This window comes from Hermetia illucens, chromosome 4 (assembly GCF_905115235.1).
Source record: "Hermetia illucens chromosome 4, iHerIll2.2.curated.20191125, whole genome shotgun sequence".
In the NCBI taxonomy this organism is placed as follows: domain Eukaryota; kingdom Metazoa; phylum Arthropoda; class Insecta; order Diptera; family Stratiomyidae; genus Hermetia; species Hermetia illucens.
In genome coordinates, this window is record NC_051852.1 from 98,347,102 (window position 1) to 98,370,677 (window position 23,576).

At 42.9% G+C, this 23,576-nt stretch overlaps 1 protein-coding gene across 5 annotated transcripts in view; it reads left to right on the plus strand.

Annotated features, from left to right (window-relative positions):
• Positions 1 to 13,143: 13,143 nt before the first annotated feature.
• LOC119653907 (lysophosphatidylserine lipase ABHD12) overlaps positions 13,144 to 23,576 on the plus strand; it is a 36,444-nt gene continuing 26,011 nt past the window's right edge. For 4 of the 5 annotated variants that reach the window (XM_038059044.1, XM_038059049.1, XM_038059048.1 and 1 more), the window contains exon 1: positions 13,144 to 13,275. The gene's annotated coding sequence lies outside the window, so the exon portion shown is untranslated. Of the gene's footprint in view, positions 13,276 to 13,745; positions 13,873 to 23,576 lie in introns of those variants that run through there. The other variant, XM_038059047.1, reaches the window with a different exon arrangement.

Here is a 23,576-nt window from a genome sequence, read left to right on the forward strand (position 1 = left end):
AAAAGTTTTGAGACTTCTGTAACTCTTACCACCTCGTTATCGGCGACATACTTTTCGAGCACGAAGCTTCCACAATGTCAGTTGGCTTTCATCTGACCGGCCAGTTTCATCTAACCAAATCGACTCTACCGCGAGCAGCAATAGAAAGTGCACTAACATCGACCTCGAAAAGAAGCGTCATCTTTCTTAATCTTTGTCCCATTCAGAAGCGGGGTCGGCTCATCTACATCTCAAAATACCATCTACCATATCAAACCTACATTGTTTCGGTCAGCATTTCGCTCCATTAGTTGAAATGGCTTCTTGTCCTTAAACCAGTATTTTCAATTAGTTCTTATTTAGTTTGTCGTTAATAATGTTCATTGGAGTTTGATTTCATGAGTTCATTCAAAAACAAAAATATTCCTTTGAATTCATTTTAAGTCGGCATAATGCTCCGTTTCTCTTTCGACTTTATTACCTAAACGCATAGGAAATCTAAATCATAAATTTTGAAGAAAATTACACGAAGTAGTGATGCTTTAGTTCGATTCAATCTTACTGGACTCCCGCTTCGGCACGTTGTCGTACTACCAACTAAATGCCTCCCCATCCTCAGAGAGCTAGCCTGGAACCGTTTGTGGCTAGTCCCCGAACTCTCCCACCTTGCGAAGCCTTCAAATAAGGCAATTCCTTTCACCAACGGGAAGGGGGAGGAAGAAAGGAACTGTTAGTTCAAGGAACCCCTTGCTATCCGGCTCCTCCATCGGTCGAGCTCTATCTTCTTAGCAAAGAGAAGGACCCGAACATAATGGGCAACACGGCTCCTCCTGTCAGCACTCCTCAGCATCTCTTATACAATGTCGTCTGGAGAGCGATCCCTGCGTTGAAATAGAGCTGCTAGCGAATCCCATCCCACCTTCCGCAAGAAAAAATGTGTGATGGGCATCGTCGCAACTCCATTGCAAAACACGCAGTCCGGATATCGCGCCTGCTGCTTTGATTTGCTCAAAAAACTAATCTTTGGGTCAAGAGTCAACCCGAGGTACTTTACCGCTAGTTTTGACTCGATTATCGACTCGCCGAACGATGTGGGACGCAGGGTCGGAATTCTTTTTTAAGCTAGGATAACTACTTCGATTTTTTCCAGTGCAAGGTTGAAACCATGAGTGGTCATCCAACCGCTTACTCGTCGCAGCAATATGCCGAGTCTGCTTTGCGCCTGTTCGACAGTGCGTCCAGAAACAAGCGCCGCGACATCATCTGTATAATCGACCAGGCGCGACTCTTCTGGCATATCGAGTATAAGTAGACTATCATAGGTAGCGTTCCAGAGGTCCGGCCCTAGGATGGATCCCTGTGCTACCCCCGACGTGACCTCCATCCTCCTCTGACCCTTTAGTGTTTCATAGAGTAGGGAGCGGCTCCTCAGATAGTCCTTCAATATCCGTAAGATATAATTCGGCACGTTGAAAGTATTGTCTAGTGTGCCTAGAATGTCTTTCCATCTTACGGAATTAAAGGCATTTCTGACGTCAAGCGTTGCGAGGAGCACCACCCGTCGAGTTCGGCGGCTATGTGCCTTAGCTCGTTGAACGGCGTCCACGACTTGCATGACAGCATCAACTGTGGATCTGCCTGCTGGAAAAGCCCATCAGAAGTAGACTCGCTGAAGCGATACACGCTGAGCGATAAATCTCCGGCAGCGTGTATCGCTTCAGCGAGTCTACTTCTGATGGGCTTTTCCAGCAGTGTCAAGCATACATAGTGGGCGGTATGAAGACGGCAACTCGGGGTCGTCTTTCCCTTTGTGGATCAGCGCAAGCCTCGCCATTTTCCAACGAGCAGGAAAAGTGCCCTCTTTCAGGGAAGCGTGGAATGCGCCGTACAGTAGGTCTCACCGGTGTTGGAATACCAGTTTGTATCTCATTCGGCATAAGATAGCCACTAAAAAAACGTTATCCCTGAAAACCGAATCCAGACAAAGCCGTCCCGTCGGCCTTGGGTAAGAACCATAAGGAGGGTGCCATCCCGAACCCAGATGGCAGCGGCACCTGATATGTCACGGTGCCATGAAACTGGGTCCTTGTTTTTGTACTGCTCACACTCGTGACCGGTTCCACTCCGGTGCATATTGATTTGTAGTATACGAATCATGTTGACCGCGCCCTAGCTTTTCAAATTCCGCTCTGAAGACTGGACACTGCCCTGAGCCCGCAGTGTGCACAATGTTCTCATCATTCGTGCCACGATCCCTGAATAGGACGCAGCTTTCCTTTTCATTGCAGGTTCGCTTTATGGCCTGGCTGATCGCATTTACGATATGTTGCCCTTCTGTCAGGTCCCCGACAGGTTGCAGATGTGTACATCTGTAACATTTGGTCGGGGTGGCCCGGATTAATATCCTACACACTACCCAACCAATTTTTATTTTCCCGCTGTTTACAAGCTTCCTCGCGTATTGATCGGCAACTTCCACCACAGCGAGTTTTTGGCGTCGGGAGTTCCAGGAAGTGATACCAATCCGGGCATTGGTTACCTCCGTGGTGGCCTCTTCTACCTCGTTCTTTTCTGTGAGGCAGTCAAGGTTTCGGATTTCCAGAGAACACGGCTGGACACCAAAGCTTTTTGTCCCAGAAGCCCTTGACTGCTTCACACAATGTAACTTTGTTTATTGTCCTAGAGCCTAGTTCGACTAGGATTCCACCACCCTTCGTTTTACGAATGGAAGACACTTCTGCTCCGTTATCTTCGGGTTTGAATTTGCAACGGATTTTACTGAGAAGTTCTGCAAAAGTATTACCTTCCGTCGGCTTAATAAACAGATCTGGCGATCTAGTCCTCCTTCGTCTCCCCACCTTTTCTTTTGGTGCTCCGTCGTGTTCGTCTTAATTTTAGGCAGAGGGTTTTCTGATGGCGCGACGTGTTGTTATCTTTTGTTTCTCTTCGTCTTCTTCTTTTGAGCCCTGGAGGGTAGATGAGTGAAATCTCCTTCAGATGTCCCCTCCTCCTTTCGTTTTTTACCCAGTTCGCTCTGCAATGGGCTGTCTACGATCAGTTTGGTACTCGTAGTGTTTTCGTCGGGATGCGCGATTGTATCTGCCGCGGATTTTCTATTACTCTCCATGTTCGCCTATAATATGAAATCCTATCCAGGAGCTCCTTCAGTTCCATTGGCCCGTTTTTCACGTCTTTGCTGACGTTTTTCTGCAGGAACATCGAAGATTGCATGCGCTTCACAACTGCCGCGCATTTCTTACTAAGCCTTTCCTCTTCAGCTTGCACCAGAGTAGTCGACAGCCTTCCCACTCGGCTTATATTCGAAACCTGCCTGCCTCTTTCCGCAACTATAGCACTGCGTGATATGGTCTGAGTTCCTGTCTCCGTTGCAGATGCCGCACCACATTGCGAGTCTCATCAGGTATTTCAGCCCTTGTTGCGTCCTTTACTGGGCGCTGAGGCGGGCGACGCATTTTCGTACTGCGTATAAACGCAGCCAGCTCACTCTTCTCGTTTGATTTGTTTTTGTTCGCCATTTAACTTGTTTACCAGCGCATCGTGTGCAAGGGACCGGGCTGCAATAGTCAGGAACGGGTATACCCTCGGGGACAAAGCCCCTAACCCAGTTCCCTGAGGCCTAACCTACGGAACTCACGGACGGATCTGCGTTCGCTCAGGGCAACGCAGTGTACTAATACCGGTTCAATGCACACTACCCGACCAAAGTCCCGAAGGAGCTAGATCCTGATACACACCACAACTACCAGCTTGGCAGAACTAGGCTCACATCACCCCATTGACGTCGACAAGAAGTTGTCCACGGCTCCGGGGAAGTTCGCTCTTCACCGAGAAACTTTCTCGAGGTTACTACCTAGGACGCAGGTATTATGCCAGCTAGGGAATCAGAACTACTTGCTCGGACACCTCGGGGACGCCACTCCCCGTATCGTAAGCAACCCGTTAAGGATGGTTGACGACCCCTGAGGAAATCACCTTAGTAGCTAATGTAATATCACAACTTTCTGAAAAGTTAAATTAAAATATTCGTTTTAGGAATGATGGGGTCCTAAGTCCGCATCAACTTAATGCAGGACCGGACCGTAAAGCCGCCATCGCTTCACTTTTTTGAGAAGTTTGGGTGCAAGCCCTAAGCGAGGGGTCCGTGGACCAGGAAAGAGGGAGTAAGTCGCTTCCCATTTGGTCCGGTCCTGCATTAAGTTGATGCGGACTTAGGACCCCATCATTCCTAAAACGAATATTTCAGCTCTGGCCAAGCTCTGGTCAATATGGCGGATTTGCGCTCAATATAATTCGTAGTCATGTCGTGTTCTACGAATTATATAAAGGAGCACTCAACATCTGCGAGCCGCTACGGTCACGCTGCTCCCAGGGCAGAGGTGAGGCAGCGTCTGACGATTTGCCTCTGCCCTGGTAAGAAACCGTAAAGCCGCCATCGCTTCACTTTTTTTAAATTAAAATGTTTTTGATATAAAAACATCGCCTTTCATTAAAAAAAAACAAGTGATATTGCCTTATATTATTTATCACTTTCTTTCTATTGCTTTGCTTTGCATTGTGTAGTCATCCCGGCCATTAATTATGAATATCGCAAGCGTGAGCCTTTGGTTTATGCCAACGATAAGAAATCACTTGTGTCCGCTGTTTATTATGGCTTAGTCAATTATATGTTTATATCATATATCATCATCATCAACGGCACAACAACCAGTATCCGGTCTAGGCTTACCTTAGTAAGGCACTCCAGACACCCCGGCTTCCGCCGAGGTCCACCAATTCGATGTCCCTAAAAGCTGTCTGGCGTCCTAGCCTACGTCATCGCTCTATCTCAGGCGAGGTCTGCCTCATCCTCTTTTTCTACCATAGATATTCCCTTATAGACTTTCCGGGCTGATTCATCCTTATCCATACGGATTAGGTGACCCGCCTACCGTAACTTGTTGAGCCGTGGTATCGCTCATAGATTCCGTCGTTATGTAAGATACGGAATCGTCCATCCTCATGTAGGGGGCCAAAAATTCTTCGGAAGATTCTTCTCTCTCAGGTATCCGAGGAATACATAGGGACTGGCTAGATTACAGTCTTATACAGTAAGAGCTTTGACCCTAGACGTTTCGAGCGAAACAGTTTTTGTAAGCTAAGATAGGCTCTGTTGGTTAGCAACAACCGTGCGCGGATTTCATCGTTATAGATTTTATCGGTTGTGATGTGTAGACAGAAAAAATTCCAATGGTCTCAAAGTTATACGTACTCTCCTATCTTTATTGTTTTCGTTTGACCAGAGCGATTCGATGTTGTTCGTTCTTTATTTTTTGGTGCTGACGTTGCCAGCCTGTATTTCATCTTGCCTTGGTAATTGTGCTGCCTGCTCGATCTGGATGGAGGTAGACTGTACATCTCGGGTTGTTCTTCCAATGATGTCGATATCGTCAGCATAGGCCAATAGTTGGGTGAACTTGAACAGGATGGTTCCCCTCGCATTCACATCTGCATTGCGAATCACTTTCTCCAGGGCCAGGTTAAAGAAGGCGGATAATAGGGCATCCCCTTGTTTTAGACCGTTGTTGATGTTGAATCGTCTTGAGAGTAATCCTGCTACTTTTATCTAGCCTCGCACATTGGTCAGGGTGAGCCTAGTGAGTCTTATCAATTTCTTCGGGATACCGAATTCTCTCATGACCGTGTACAGTTTTACCCTGGCTATGCTGCCATAAAGTCGATGAATAGATGGTGCAACTGATGGCTTTATTCCAAGTTTTTCCATCGCTGCCGCATAGAGAAAATCTGATCTGTTGCTGATTTACCTGGAGTGAAGCCTCTTTAATATGGGTCAATGACGTGGGCATATTGGGCTATCTTTCCCAGCAAAGTAGTGGAGAATATCTTATAGAAGATACTCAACAACGTGATATCTCTATAATTGTGGCACGTTTTATGTATGGGACAGATAATGCCTCGTTGTCAGGTGTCAGGCATTGATTCGCTGTCCCACACCTTGAGCATCAGTTGATGAACCGCTTGGGGTAGTTGGTTGCCTCCATATTTAATCAATTCGGCTGTAATTACATCGCCTCCTAGCGACTTATGATTTTTAAGCCGATACGTTTTACGGAGGGCTGTATTGCGAATGGCTTTGGTATTCACTCTCACCTGATTGTCAGAGGGTGTTGTTGTAATTCGAGCCCGGAGCACCGTGCCAACGAGATCGTGATTCAAGTCTATATTGGGCCCCCTATATGTTCTGACATTCATCAAGGCTGAGAGGTGGTGGCGTTTAATCAGCATGTGGTCAATTTTCTGGAAAGTGGTTCCGTCTGGAGAGGCCCATGTATGTTTGTGGACCACTTTCCGCGCAAATCAGGTACTTCCAACAACCATTTCGTATGACCCTGCTAATTGAATAATCCGCAGTCCGTTATCTTTGATATTCCTATGTAAGCTATGAGAGCGGACGTATCGCCTGAATACGGGCTCCGTCCCTAGTTGACTGTTGAAATCTCCAAGTATGATTTTGATGTCATACTTGGGACAGGCTTCGAGGGCCCGCTCCACTGCCTCATAAAAGGTATCCTTCTCCGACTCTATAGTCTTCTCTGTAAAAGATATATATAAACGTACTCAATATACATCCATATATTATGTACAATATGCAATATCAAATGACTATTTACACTATGTTAACTTAACTTTTTTTGGTTGGTGCAATTGCAGTAAACAAGCCAGAACACAGGGCACTGATGTATGCATATAAATGAGGATACACGGTTTTCCTTCCATGCCATCAGATCAGAGGATCCTTATGCTTTTTTAAATTAGACACCTGCAAGTATTCATGCATTCGGGTATTCCTACCCCTACCAGATTTTTGTACATCAAACGCGCCGACCTGAAATGCTGGGTAAATATTATTTTGACAATTTCTCTCTCAAATTTTTGGGGGTTACTAAATCCCTTTTTAAGGTTTTGTCCGAATAACTGAGTGGTTAGAACACAACGCTATCGTACGGAAGGTTGCGGTTCCAATCTTATTGGTGGCAGTGGAATTTGTATCGTGATTTGACATTGGATACCAGTCGACTCAGTTGTGAGTGAGTATCTGAGTCAAATCAGGGTAATAATTCCGGGTGAGCGCAATACTGATTACGATTATTATTGTTATTATTAAAATAGATTCACTGTCAATTTGTCTGTTCTCCAAAACGGCTAAACCGAGATTTGGTGGACATATGGGAACTATGAATTCCCACGCATATAGTGAGTGACATAAATTTACGTGGAGTTTAAAGGGGGACTTTCTCCATACATGCAAAGGGAGAATATAATTTTTTTTCATTGAATATAGTCGTTTGGGGTATCAAATGAAAGGCCTCGATTAGTACTTTACGAATCTGATATTAACTTGAACATGCATTGTAAAGTGCGCGAGTAAGGAGTTAAAATGTGCACACTTAAAGTGAGATAGGATTCATTTTCATCTCAAAAACCCGAAAAAAGCAGAATGGTGCGAAATTGACGGGAAAACCACCTTTAAGTTCATCGTAGAAGTACCAAATGTTTCACCAGCATAGAGGACGATGTCTCGCATACGCATGCGAATAATGTTAAAGTTATAGTAGTTCATAGTTGTTAATTTGCTGCATCTGAAGTCATGCAAATAGGGAGCTGACGTCATAATTAACAACAATAATTGACAATCGAAATAATAGAATCCCATATATGAAAATGTCCCCGTCCTTTTTACCCTTTGCTGCTATTAGGAGAGTCCTTTTTTGTATCTGTATTTAGTGAACTTCTGCTCGTTTGCCAATAATGTTTAACTTCTGGTGTGAAGCGTATGGAATTAGGTATAGCCGATAGAGTACTTTGCAGAGCAAATTATTTGTATAAATAGCTGCTAACACAGTTGAATTTGATATTATTTTGCAAGTGCAATTGCCACGCACTAAAAGTTCCTCACATATGGAAACGCAAAACCTTTTATACCTGGGGCGTCCAGCTTCCGATTTCCGGACTTGTTTAAACCTTGGGTCTAAATTTTTGTTTGGGCTATAAGGGATCCTAAATCCACATCCGCTTGGTGTTGAACCGAACCAAATGGAGAGCAACTTACTCCCATGTTTTTTGGTCCGTGGACTCCTCGTTTGGTTCATAGCACCCAAGTATAAAAAAAGAAAGACGAATGGTTTCATTCAGGGCAGAGGCAATTCATCTTTTGCTCCCAGGGCAGAATGCATATCACCTCGTTATAGTCCCTCGTTTCCAACCAAATACTCGCAGACCAGCTTCTTCCTCGACACAAGAGAGAAAGTATCAGTAACTCCGCGTCAAAGTTTAGAAAGCATTGTCATTCAAACAAAGGCAAGCAGACACAGTTCCCAAAATCCCAAGCACAAACTTTCAGTCTCCAACCCATATTCCAAAGCTTTAAAAAGGGATGCTCCCTTGCGAGGCCTGAAGCATCAAAACACCACATAAGACAAGGTCGGGGCAAAACACTTTACAGGGCCTGGACACATCTCCACCGACACCTGACGAGGGTCCATTTAAGGTGCTCAAGTGTGGAGTGTACTCATTCAGTTTTGAACATTGGGGGCAAACCCAAGACTGTCTCCTTAGACAGACTGTAGCCTTTCTTCCAAGGAGCAGGTCAGTGGGTGGAAGAGTGAACGCCGCGTCTGTTTGGATGTTCGCCAGTCAGCCTCTGTGGCCGAGTAACCATGCTACGGGGTTTCTCGCCGAAATCCTTTGGTTTCAGTCGAAGGCGCAGTGCTTTGGAGGAGCGATATTCGATATGTTTCAACTGAGTAGCCGGGATCTAAACAATCGACGAGAACGTAACGTTTGCCGCTGTTTTTTTTAAACGAAAAGGGACATTTAACACACCTGTCATTAGCAGCAGGAAAATTTTTATTAAAATATTTTGTGTATTGATAGGATTCAATCCAACGCGTCAGTGCAGAGCTGAGAAGGGCGAGAACTATATTCAGCTGCGCGAAAGCTTCCAATAAGCTGTATGCCCTTGCCTTTCTTTCTTTGTAACCGGATTCTATGGCCCAACTGGAGTTGGGAGTTCGTTCCCTTGAATGAAGAACAAGATTATCAAGCATTTCCTCAAATTCAAGTGGTGTATTTATATATTCACCACTTATTTTGATCGATGCTCACATTTTATGGCTTTTCGACCGCGTGCTTATATCGTCACTCCATCGATTGAATCTATGATTCATACACTATTGTTACGGTTTCTATAAGGTTCACTTATGATGGTAATCTCCATCTTAAATATTGGTTTGCTCAAGTAAATACTGGACGATTCTGCAATGAAGGAGATTTTTTGGATTAAATTTCATTTTCTGGTTGCAGTCAGTTTCTGAATACCTGGCATTTACCACTTCCGGCAATATGCCGATTATCCTCCTTTCCTCCTTCCTTCCTTCTTTCTCACAATAGGCAAATGGTGTCCATATTGAACGTCTTTGCAATATGATCTTTAACCCCACATCTTCTGCATCGATCAGATCGATCAATGTTACTAGTGAAATCCTTCGTGAAATGTCCAAACATGAAGCATTTCAAGCACCTGAGGTTTGTTTTCCTAGATGACGGATTACCCATCCAATCGAATTCAGGCTACATGAAACTTCTCCATTTATTATGGCCGTTAAGCAAATTTCGCGATACCATTACCGTCCGGTTATGGATAAAATCCGACTCAATAGGTTACGGTGGGCGGGTCACTTAATCCCTATGGATGAGGATGATTCAGCCCGAAAAGTCTATAAGGGCAATATCTATGGTAGAAAAAGAAGACGAGGCAGACGCCAGACCGCTTTTAGAGATATCGAATTAGTGGACCTCGGCACCAAACCGGGATGTCTGGAGCTCCTTATTAAGGCAGGCCTAGACCGGATACCGGTTGTTGCGCCGTTGATGATGAAGCAAATTTCGCAAACTTCCAATAGACCCCTCTGCAAGTTTCTCCAACTTGATTTTTTTTTCTCAAAGTGTTCCCAGTGCGAACTCTGAATTATGTAAAACTTCGCTGATAGTGTGAAAAAACGCATTTCAAAACTTGCTTGTCACTCTCAAATGCCGCAGATTATTAATAAATACCCATTAGTTTGGATTTTTCGTGAATAAATTTGCTTTTTCTGAAGGTGGTCCTAAATGGTAGCACTTCCGTTGTTTCATCCATCCCGTAAGCTGTGTTCGTTTCTAACCTAGAATAACTCTCAGGTATTTCACTTTCTCGAAGAGTAGAAGAGTTATTTCTCTCCTCTGGAAGGCAACGCCCTTTCAATTTCTTGGTTGCTGTAGATAATGTTGGGTTGGGGAAAAAGAAGTCGAAATTTGACACTTTATTTAACATATTTCAAATTATCCGATTTAAGTCAAATATGTGCCGTTTTGTTTGCAAGCTTGTTGCCGTTTAGAAGGCAACTTCATTATCTCCCCTTTATAAAACCCCTCCTCCTTATTTGCAAAAAACTCAGACAACCAGTTTTCGTAAGCCTCTTTTTAGGCCAACTTAGTAGCACCAAGAGCGTTTTGCATGGATCGGAAGAAATGATAATCACTTGGTGGCAGGTCCGGACTATACGGTGGGCGCGATAGGACATCCCATCCGAGCTCCCGTAGCTTCTGGCGGGTCATCAAAGATGTGTGAGACCGAGCGTTTTCCTGGTGGAACATAACACCATTCCTATTGACCAATTCTGGCCGCTTCTGATCAATCGCCTACTTCAAACGGTCGAGCCATAGTTGAACAGCTCATAGTGGATGATTTCCTTCCAATCCCACCAAACACACAGCAAAACCTTTCTGGCCGTCAAACCGGGCTTGGCGATGGTTTGGGCCGGCTCGCCGCGCTTCGACCACGATGTTTTTCGCTGAAGGTTGACGCACGTGATTCACTTTTCATCACCAGTCACCATCCAGTTCAAAAATGGGTCGAATTCGTTCCATTTCAGCCGTGCATCGCAGGCATTGATTCCGCCCAAGAGATTTTTTTGCGTCAACTTGTATAGCAACCAAAAATCGCGCTTTTTTTTGGAATCCAATCTTCTGCAAATGGTTCCAAACGGTTTTATGGTCTATACCCAGTTCCTGGCCAATCGAGCGAATGCTCATATGCCGGTCTACTTGGATGATTTCGACGACTTTATCGGTTTCTATGACGATTAGCCTACCAGTACGGGGTGTACCTTCGACATCCACTACACCAGAAGGAAATCGATCGAATCAACGCTGCGCTGTGCGAATCGTTACAGTATCGAGCCCATAAACTTCACAAATTTTTTCGGCGCCTTCGTTGCATTTTTACCTCTCAGATAGTAAAAACGTAAAATATGACGAATTTCTTGCTTGGTGGACTCTATCTTTGACGCGCTTTAACTTGAGACTGAAAAGGACGATCACAACACTGTCAAAGAGAGACGGGTAGCACAGATTGTCGTCTTCAAATCGCCGTATATTATGACCCGATACAATAAGTACAACACAAGATATATTATATTTAAGTTTTGCAATCTATAGACAAAATACGAGATTTCCTTTTATTTGAATTAACTGAAAAACCCTGTCTGAAACATCAGTGCGTTGTTTATATTTACACATTGTTCCGAGATCCCGCTCAACACGCACACGCAGCCACGTATATTAGCCGATTTCGCAGTTTACAATACAATGAGTTGATTGAAGATCTCCACAGAAATAGAAAATGCATAATTGCTTCTTAGCTTCTCTCAGGAAGCGATCAATGTCTGTTTCAGGGCGCAGCATAGCATGGGTCCATTTAAGTAAAGTATCATCGAAACCATGCTGTGGCGGCATCACCAGGTTTTTGGAAATACGCTCTGTCAAAACCCGTTAATGTCCACGAATATTCCCATCGCGTTCTCTTCTTTCAAATTTTCCTCCCCCACCTTTTAAACTAGTGAGGTCTGGGCTCACAGGGCTTTCCCCACTGGTAATATTAGTTTTCATCCTCTCCAGGCATTCCAAACAATCGAAGTCTTTTGGACTTGAATAACCATCTCTTCCATACCTCAATAAGAGGACTACCTTAACCTTCTGCCAAGAGGTAGGCACGACGCCCAAAGCAAGATATGCTATCTGAGTGAAATTATGCGGTGTTTCCAACGATTAATAATTTGAAATAATAAAAACTTGTTGTTTCTTTTTCGTTGTTGTGAATATTTATTCTTGCAAATACCGATATTTCGGAAACCACTTGTTCCCTTCATCAGTGCTAACAAGTTGTTAGCAGACCGTTGTTTTCACTTTTATTACTTTTACAAGAACAATCTAAAAGTTGCTTGGTTGATCTTCTGGATTTTTGCAGCTCTCGGTTACTCCAGGAAACGGTTTACTTGTTTACGTATTAACACTGAAGAAGGATGCATGTGGTCCCCGAAACAATTGTTTGCTAAAGAAAATAAAAAAATTACAGAGTAAGGAAAAAGTCCAGTTCTTTTCTTAATTTAAAAGTGTTCAATTCAGAGTTACCAATCGTTCTTCTATCGTCAATGCAGCCGAACTTTATTGCCAAGAAGTTCATTGAAGTTTATTCCATCTATTTTCCTAGGATTCTGTCTATTATTCGTATTCGTCAGTCTCTAAATAACTATGACATTTTTGGAGTATAAATTATTAGGTCAAATACTTCACTGACTCTCTCCGAGGAACTAACTGAAATGATGAAATCAAATAGCTTCCTTAAGATTATTATTCACGTAGCTTTCATTTCACCTTCACCTTTGAAATTTTAGTTGCGTGATTATAATTGCGTGTGACTGGTTATTATCTATTTTTCCGATATAATCGAAACACAATTGCCCCTTCACATTCCGTTATTTAACTCATCTCACAAGTGCAGTAAGAGGGTTAGTAAGTTGAATTTCCGTTGGCGCTTTTAGATACAAAGTTCTATTAATAAATTCCAAACTACAACGGAGATCACGCATGTAACCGTGGCAATCAATCCATTTCTATTCCTTGTAGAATTCATAACCATAAGTTTTGAACGGAAATTGACACGTGACGAAAGGAAGTACCCTCGAAAGTCACCACTTGGATCCATTTTAGCATTGCCATGAAGCTGGTGAATATGCAATTCTCTACCATGGCAGCACCTAAGAAATAAATGTCATAGAAACGTCATTGGGATTAGTAACAAAGTCTAGTCGTCAGGTGTGTGGTGTTTATCAATCGGTGGAGGTTTATTTTGTTTTCTTTTCTGATTATAATAGTGAAAACCGCGGAAAATCTTCACAGTCGGTAAGTGTTTATTAATTACCTTACATAAGTTACAGCTGCGCCTTCGTTGATACAAAATTTCGGGGTAAGAAGTAAGGACACATGCTGTATTCTAGTTTCCAGAAAAGTCCTTCAGGTTCCTTTAAAATTCGACTTTTTGATGAGTTGTCCTGCGACCTCGTACCCCGCAGAAGTACTCCCTTAAAAGCCTTATACAACTCTTAGGTATTCAGTTAGATGATGTGAAGAGCCAACGAAAATTTTTATCTCGTCATTGTGGCGCAAACGGGCTCGAAGTTCAAGGAACCCGAGATGCTCGTCAGCGAGGAGTTTTCCAATAATGTCGTCACTTGGAAGCTACGTAATGCCCATTGTTCTGAAGCACTTCATTTCATAATTCTTTGGCATATGTACAGGGTCATTGTGAAACGGATTGCCGATTGGAATGAATATTATCTGGTATCGCTCGCGATGTTTATTCATGCGCATTTGGGGATGTATTTATAAACGGACGCACTTGAGATTCTTGCCATCTTTTCCGTTGGTACCTGTTCAACAAACACAAGTGACTCACTTTGATTACGCGCATTGAAATCATACAGATTCGTCTTGATAGAGGTACGCCGCCCTTCACCCCCCCAAATCGTAAATAGTGCAGTGTAATTGCTTGTTCGTTCGTAATAATTAGCTTTAAATGTCAACATGAAATTAGCGTTAACAAGTGAATGCCAATTAAGTGGACGTTAAGGCAAGGCAAAGTTCAAATATTTGATTTAGACTTGACGTGCTTGAGAAGAACTCAATTTGTCGCGCAGGTGGCGGCAGGGGCAGGCCTCACTTTTGTTGTTCGCATGCAGGACATGAGTGAGCTTATAACCAAGGTTGATTGTAAGCGCAAAGTTCATCAACTGTTTTGCCTACCAGACTCGACTGAAAAAATAAAAGATTACCTTCGTAGAGTGCTTCGTAGAAAGTAACTGAAATATATCCTTTACTCGCCCAACAGCAGTACGGAAGCAAATTTAGACTCTACGTCATATTAAAGCTAATAATGCCTACAGAGCGCTCCTTCTTTATAGTTGACGTTCTGAACATTTAATCAGTAGGCACAGTTTTGCAAAAAAAAATATGGTCTATACTTGGTGCACTTAGATGGCGTCAAGTTATGTGCGGGTAACACAAAGACCTTTAACGTGTTGCCGATGGCTAGCTACACAGTTATTGCGAGGAACCTTAATGGCCATGTCAGTAAAGAGGGGACAATCAAACGCAATCGACTATATGCTCCGGCCTGTGCAACCCCCGGCTTATCCGGTAAGTGGTTCATCAATCGAAAAACTTTGCAGAATAAGGATCTCCAAATTAAGGTTTGTTAGGAAAAATGCTCCTACCATAAGTTCCTAGATAATAAAACAGTGGTCGATTGGCAAAAATACAAAAATGCCAACCAAACGGTCCATTATAGAGACCTTCACGATAAACTGCTCATTCGGAACAGCGAGACGGATCTGCATAAACTTGCCAAAAGCCGATACCAACGCACACAATATATCTGTTGCGTTAATGACAAGAACCGTACTTTGCTTACCGATCGACAAACCGTGAAGGATAGATGGCGAGAATATTTCGTACGGATTTTAACGGAATAATTGGCTCAACCTCTACTTCTTACTGGCCGACATCTCTGATCTAATGTCTTGTGCGTTCAGAAGCGCGGCACCCACATAGAAAATGTTTCGTTGATCCCGATTGCTCATTACCAGATTGACGCGTGTCATCCTGGTAAATTCCTATTCGCAACTTATGCCCCGCTCGTGAATTATGGCCAGTCAAAATGCCCACAATACTTCTTGCAAGTTTTCCTATTTTCAACAGGATAAACTTTACAGTAATAGTTCGGCTAAACAGTTTGTAGGCTAGTATATAAATTTTTTTTTTTTATAAAATTTAATTTTTCTATTCAATATAGTAGCCTTCGAGGGCGATACAACGATCATAGCGATCTTACAATTTTTCTATACGATTACCATTTGTCTTTAGCCTCAAAATAGGCTTCATCGGCGCTAAAGTTCTTTCCAGTGAGCATTCTCTTGGAGTCTGGGACCAAAAAAATCGCTGGGGTTGAATCTCGAAAATGCGGTAGATGCGAGAGCAATTCGAAGCCTATTTGTGACGTTGTCTTGATGAAACAGTACTTTCTTTTTCTTCAAGTGAGCCCGATTTTTCGCGATTTCATCCTTCAAACGCTCCAATCACGCTATGTGATAGTCGCTGTTGATGATTTTTCTCTTTTCGTGATAGTCGATCAATATTATACTATCATCATCATCATCAACGGCGCAACAACCGGTATCCGGTCTAGGCCTGCCTTAATAAGGAATTCGAGACATCCCGGTTTTGCGCCGAGGTCCACCAATTCGATATCCCTAAAACCTACGCCATCGCTCCATCTTAGGCAGGGTCTGCCTCTTCTTCTTTTTCTACCATAGATATTGTCCTTATCGACTTTCCGGGCTGGATCATCCTCATCCATACGGATTAAGTGACCCGCCCACCGTAACCTATTGAGCCGGATTTTATCCACAACCGGACGGTCATGGTATCGCTCATACATTTCGTCGTTATATAGGCTACGGAATCGTCCATCCTCATGTAGGGCGCCAAAAATTCTTCGGAGGATTCTTCTCTCGAACACGGCCAAGAGTAATTTTTCTTGCTAAGAACCCAAGTCTCTGAGGAATACATAAGGACTGGCAAGATCATAGTCTTGTATAGTAAGAGCTTTAACCCTATGGTGAGACGTTTCGAGCGGAACAGTTTTTGTAAGCTGAAATAGGCTCTGTTGGTTGACAACAAAGGTGCGCGGATTTCATCATCGCAGCTGTTATCGGTTGTGATTTTCGACCCTAGATAGGAGAAATGGCCTCAAATTTGTATTCTCCTATCTTTATTCTTCCCGTTTGACCAGTGGGATTTGATGTTATTGGTTGGTTGGTTGGTTTTCGGTGCTGACGTTTCCACCATTAATTTTGTCTTACCTTTATTGATGTGCAGCCCAAGATCTCGCGCCGCCTCCTCGATCTGGATGAAGGCAGTTTGTACGTCTGGGGTCGTTCTTCCCATGATGTCGATATTGTCAGCATAGGCCAGTAGTTGGGTGGACTTAAAGATTATCATACCTCTTGCATTTACTTCAGCATCGGGGATCACTTTCCCGAGGGCCAAGTTAAAGAGGACGCATGATAGGGCATCCCCTTGTCGTAGATTATACCATGTGCATCCCAAAATACTGATGCCATATCTTTGCCAGCCGATTGTTGCATCTTTGCACGCTTCGGAGTCGGTTTTTATGGGATTTCTTCTAGCCGTACCTGGATAAGCCCGATTTATGGTGTAGAGCAGCGTGGAACGCTATAGTGCGGCAGTAAGCACTGGACCAGGGGCGAGCAACTAAATAGCTTTGACTCAGCTTCCAATGCAGCGAGGACGCTATAGCACTGGCCTGGCCAGTGGAGAAGCTCTATCCTGGAGAAGCTGAAAAGCTATCTCCCTTTTGAGTAGCAAGGACACTTGGATAAAGAATGATTTTTATTTGCAAATTTTCGGCCTTATTGACAATTTGAAATGCTTATGTGGCTAATTTCTTACCTGGTTAAATACTTATTCCTAATTTACAAACTATTGGGTCGGCGTCATAATTTGCAAGTGTATTGTGCATTGCTATAGTACATTTTACTTGTACAATTGTACTGCGGATTCATATTTCTGGTGTGAAGTAATAGAGCAATGTTTCGTCCATTGTCACATATCGACGCATAAATTCAGGTTTTTTATGGAGGAAGAGCTTCAAACACTGCTCAGAATAGTCAAATCAAGTTGTTGTTGTGTATGAGCTCGCGCGGCACCCACTTTGAACAGAGCCTTTACATACCCAAACATTCATAGACCATATCTTTAGAGCCTCAGTTATCTCGATCACCTTCACTTTGTGGTCATGCAAAATTCTTTTGTGGACTTTTCTGATGTTTTCGTCGGTAACAGTCTCTTTGCGGCGTCCACTACATGCATCGCCCCCGATGGTAATTTCGCTTCGTATAAACTTAGCAAGCTACTTCTCAACGGTTGATTTTCCTGGTGCCAAATCTGAATAATGTTTATCAAGCTAAGCCATGGCTTCAACAACAAAAAGCAATGCTTTATTAACACACCAAATTCCGTTTTTCAATTTTCTTCGAATTAACAAAAGTTGATTCATTCAAAATGCTGTATCCCACAAACTCATAGTTCGATAGCTGTCAAATTTGTACACGTATCTTTTGAAATTCAGGATTAACTAAAAATCATATGGATTTAATGCTAGTAGTCATTTGTGTGTTAACCTGCAAAGTTTTTCCCACAACTGGTATGCTTGCTTGGTTTGATGTGTCTAGCAGAATTGGAAATCTGCAACCTTCCACTGTGGCAGCCACTATGGGAAGCGTATTCCCATGTTTTGTTAGCAGCATCGGCCAATACTACTGACACTCCAATTGATGGCTTCGGCCCGGGCAAGGGGAAAAATGAACCCCATTTTGTTAAGTTATCCGAGATTTGATTACCTCTAAACTACAGTGTCCAGGGTAGAGTAGTTCCACTGTATTGAATACAGAAACAGGGTTCAATCGGTTTCGATAATCCTGAACGATTTTTGAAATGATCAAAAGATTATTCAGTCATCCTGCTGTCCTTAGGATCGCATACACTTCAGCCTGAAAGACTGTTGCATACCGTCCCAAGGAGAAGCCTATCTCTCGGTTTTACAAGGTAGACTTGTGCTCCAGAACCCTGTTCTGTTTTTTCGCCATCCGAGCCATCCGTATAGAAAATTTCTGTTTATCCCGCCACGGATTCTTTTCGAATTTTGCAGTTTTCTCTACGTTCCAGGATAACTTCATACCTTCTACCAAATAGACTCGAAAATTCATTCAATTCTCCCAATAGTTCTTCCAATGTTCTGTGCACCTCACTCCCATTGTCAGGCCATTCAGTTTCTTTCTGTAAATAGTACCATTGTAGTTTTATTTGGATTTATTCAAAATTGGAGCCCCAGGCACCAACTGTCAATTAAATCAACGGCGCATTGTGTATTTCTATACACTGTTCTGAGATCTCTGCCAACAACGTGCGTGCGTGTATTGCCTTATTTTGCAATTCGTTCAATGCCCACGAACAACCCTATCGCGTACTCATCCTTCAGAATTGCGTCCTCTATGGCTGACACCAAAGAGTAAAAAGCAGACTCACACAATTTTCCACGCTGGTAAACGTGTTTTCGCTTAGTAGGTGCGACTAAGCGCCTTGCGGGAATGTGATGCTCAATCAATCTCTGACATTTCAGCGAAAGTAATGTTAAGTTGATTTGTCTGGTGTTCTTTGGATTTGGATAGTCGTCTCTCCCAGATTTAAGTATGAACATTACTTCTGCCAAGATATAGGTACGCAGCTCAGATCAAGATATCCTTTAAAAATATTTCTTAGAAGTTGCTCTAAGTGCTTTATATCCAGCGATACTAATCGCTGGATAACTGCCATCCATGCCAGGTGCTTTGAAGTGTCCAAAAGATAGTATAGCAGCTCTCGCCACGTCATTAGTAACAACTGGTATCGCCACTTCATTAGTAACAACCGGTCTCGCAGTGTCTCAATTCACCTTGCTTTTCGTGTTGAAAGGGTTGGGAAAACTGCTAATTCTTTCCCTCTATTGTGTGTACTTCCAAGAGAGTCTGTACAGACTCAACTCGGAGTTCGTGAAAATTCCATCCGGTTTCCTAAGAGAGTTCAACTTGGCCGACTTATTCTTTTTAAGGACTCTGTACAGCCTGGAAGTCCCCTTTTCTCCTACCAGTTCTCCACAGTATGCTCTAAAAGAGTTGCGTTTCGAACACGAGTCCCTTATATTTACAAGCATAATTCATAAGTCGTCTGGTTGATTTTCTGAGCCGTTGCAATTTCATGGAACCGTTTTACCGCTTTGGCCTCGAGAAATAGGAGGATGGTTCAAAGCACCCTAAAAGAAATAAATAATAATAATTTTTGGCACAACAATCCAATTGGATCAGAGTCTTGAAGTGTGTTGGAGCCCTTCATTCAAGACCGTCACGGTACACTACAGGATTACAGTACTCTATTGGAGACAATGTGGTTAGCATTGCATTCGCCCGAAATTATTACCCAGATTTAACTCAGGCACTCATTCACAGTTGAGTTGACTGGTATCTGACGTCAAATCACGATACAAATTCCACTGCCACCAGTAAGATTTGAACCGCGACCTTCCGTACGTTTCGCTTGCAATAGTCAGAATAAATTCCAAGTAAAGTTGATCTGAAAATGAGACTTCATCTAGCACTCGCCTCTCTAGTCAAGTCTTACAACTTTGTAGTGTCGATTGTTAGATGAATTGCTTCACTTTTTCTTGGTGCCATGCATGCGCACCCTATGTTCGCGGTCGCCGGATCAACTGAAGTGATAAAATCAAACAGCTTCTCTCATCTAAGATCCCTTAGTTTTTCGGCGGTGGAGTATACAAAGAGTCATAGGATAAGTAAGCAGAGTAAACTATGACGTTTCTCGTCTTGACATTAACCTGGTATTGTAAGTTGACGGCAACTAGGTCCTTGGAATAGAATGGTTGCCTCTAACTATTTTGGCATCAGGACTCAGACTTGGTTTGGGGGATCTCTCATCGAAGAAGATCGTTTCCATTTTACTGATCCAATACCACTGATGTGACATAGTGTATTCTAATGTGACAACCGACGCTAACTGCAGAGTCTGCTGCGTCCAATGTGGATCTCACCAAGGTTACCAGTGCCTTCTCACCTTTCGCCTAAAGTTCCGTTTCATTCTGTACGATTTCTCTGGATATTTCCAAGCTTGTTGGTGTAGCATTCCCAACAAGTTTCGCCTTCTTTCGCAATATCTTTCGTTGTCGTCGACTGGGAGCCTTCTCAAGTTCACGTTGTTCGGGCTGCATGGATTTGTTTCCACACACCAGTATAAAACCAGTTTTGTCCACATCACCAGCTTCCCTTTCTTCCACTTTTCTTGGTAGAAGTGGAAGAGCCCGCTCTGACAGACAGCCTCTCGTTTTCGGCGGAAGTTTCCTTCTGCCCCTCTATTCCCTCCCCTTCTGGAAGAATTAGGCAACAGTGTCACCGAAACCCCAGTCCAATTCTTCTCATTAAGGGAGTCATTGTACTTTCCTTTGCATCCTTACTACTTAGAGAGTTGCAATCCATTGCTTCCATCTTCATGTGTTTTGGACACCCTTACAGACTCCCTCACCACGACAACGTGGTGTCCGACGGGGAAGGAGTTGCGGTTATGTAATATTTACAGACGAATCGATATTTACGATTAATACATGGTGATGCAGAAGTTTCTAGACGTCAAAAATTACTAAAATCTTGTAACTCTCATATTTCTTATACCTACTAATCTTTACTTAATTTTTAAGTAGAGTGATAATCAAGTTTTCAATAGCAACGCTGTTATCTGCATATTTTTATAAAAGCCTCAGGTAATTTTTCAAAAGAGGAAAAGCAGGACTTGAAACGAACTTTCCTTCAATAAGATATCATCAGTTGAAATAAACACTGCACAAACAATATTAAGTCTGTAAATCTTCAATGTATCGAATTTAAATTTCTGCAGCGGTAGATACCGAATTCAAAGACGAATACAACTAAAATACTGGAGGTCCACAAAAACCCTGTTATAAAATGGAAATGAGAAGTATATGAGGGCAAATGATCCATCGGAACTTTCTAGAGAAGTGAAAAGGAAGATCCGATCACTGACCGAAAATGAGTCTGGCGTGGTCGCCTATAGGCCACTGCCTCGTGCAGAACTTGTACGCATTTGCACACGTCTGGTACAAGCGCTCTTACGATCGAGTTTTGTTATAGCCGGGCTAAAACAGACATTTGTCTGTCTGATACAATATTTACCTGACCCAGGTAGCACAGAAATAGAAGATGTCTTTGCTTTCAAGTGCTTTCTCTTTACAAAACCATTTTTCAGACTTGCAAACATCTTTCGAGTTTATATGTACATACTTTTTTGTCTACACCTGCAATGCCTTTTAATTTTCTTATTGGATGTTAAGTCGAACTTCTCTATTCGTCCAATATGATGAGATTATTAAGGCGCTAATATTCGCTATCCAGATGATATATGAGGAATACATGAGGATGGATGATTCCGTAGCCTACACAATGACGAAATCTATGAGCGATACCATGACCGTCCGGTTGTGGATAAAATCCGGCTCAATAGATTACGGTGGGCGGGTCACTTAATCCGTATGGATGAGAATGATTCCACCCGGAAAGTCTATAAGGGCAATATCTGTGGTAGAAAAAGAAGACGAGGTAGACTCTGCCTAAGATGGAGCGATGGCGTAGGCCAAGACGCCAGACAGCTTTTAGGGATATCGAATTGGTGGACCTCGGCGCAAAATCGGGATGTCTGGATTTCCTTATTAAGGCAGGCCTAGACCGGATACCGGTTGTTGCGCCGTTGATGATGATGATGATGAAGATGAATATTAACACTTCAATAGAAATAATTCGTATTCGGACTTTGGACATATTAATCCAAAAGAATTCATATTCGCACTCGCAAATACGAATACGTTTGTATTCACTCTCGGCAAAGAATACAGCCGTATTCGTATTCGCTTCATATTCGTATTCATAGAAAATCATCGTACGAATTTATTCGTATTCATATTTATGAATGCAAATATGCCCAACATTGCCCTTGTTCTCAGAAATGCAAGTCAGTAACCCCATTGTAAGAGTTACCCTACCAACCCAAAGATCATAGCTGCATTGGGACCCTTTTCGACCCTTGGAACCACTGCAAATGCTTCCTTAGATAATCGTACATGCACCCATAATTTTGCTTGTTAAATTTTTCTTGCGCGGCTTTTTCTTCGGTAAACAAGAATTTTGCGTGTAAGTTATTAGCGTTTTTCATCACAAGATATTTGTTCTTTTCTATTATATTATATTTTGCATCAAAGCTGCAGTCAACAAATGTCCGGTACGGCGTCTGAAGTCCCAAGTTCCAGGTATTGTTTAATAATTTGAATCAGGGACTTTTGCAAGACATTCACCTCCCGAGCCATGATTTTCTGTTTCCAGAGCGAATTTCGCAGAATTCTTCATTTGACAGCGATCGAACTGCACGGACCGACCGGCAGCGTTTTTTTATGTGTCTAGTCTCCTCAAACAATTTGACGAACCGGTGGAAGAACTTGCAATTACTCCTGAACGGGCGGAGCGTTTTGAAAATATGCTTCTTAAATGGAGGGTGCAGGGACTCCTGAATCTGCATTCACTTGGGAAGCAACTTACTTCCTCTCTCTTGGTCCACGGACACCTCGTTTTGAGTTAAACACCCAAGTTTTTAAAAAAAAGTTTCTTGACGGTTTCGTTCAGGGCAGAGGCAACTCATTAGACGTTTCCTGACCGCTACCCTGGGGGTAGCGTGACCGAAAGTGGCGACAGGTGGTAACCGCTCCATTTATATATAATCGCAAATACGAACTGTATTAAAGTGAAATCCGTCGTATGTTCCGGTCCGTGAGCAACGGACTCAGGACTCCCTGCATTCTCAGCAAAAAAATCACTTCGGCGTAGTTTAGGTCTGTTTATCTGTCACACGTACTTTCCTTCAAAACAGCTAAATCAACCCGAATTAAATTTGGTGGGCAGATGGGAACTATGAAATCACCTGTATACAGTGAGTGGCATAAATATACGTGAAGTTTAAAGGGGGCTCCCCATACATGCAAAGGGGGATGTAAATCACCCGATATAGTCGTGTGGGGTATCAAATGAAGGGTTTCGATTAGGACTTGCCGAAACTGATATTAGTTTTGAACATGAATTGTAAAGTGCGCGAGTAAGAAGTCAAAATATGCACATTTAAAGTGAGGCAAAAAACTATCCGAATAGCTGCATGGTTAAAGCACAAATGTGTTAGAGCACTTCATTCAAGACCGTTACGGTACACTACAGTACACTGTAGGAGGTAATGTGATCAGCGTTGCGCTCGCCTGAGATTATTACCCTGATTTGACTCAGGTACCCATGCACAGCTGAGTCGACTGGTATCCGACATCAAATCATGATACAAATCTCACTGCCACCAGTGAGAGTTTTCATTTCGCACCCAAATAGAGCTACAACAGTGAGACAGTTTTTGTTATCTGACTATATTGTGATGGAATCGTCGAATCGATGGAAAATTAGAATTCCCGGTACAGATGT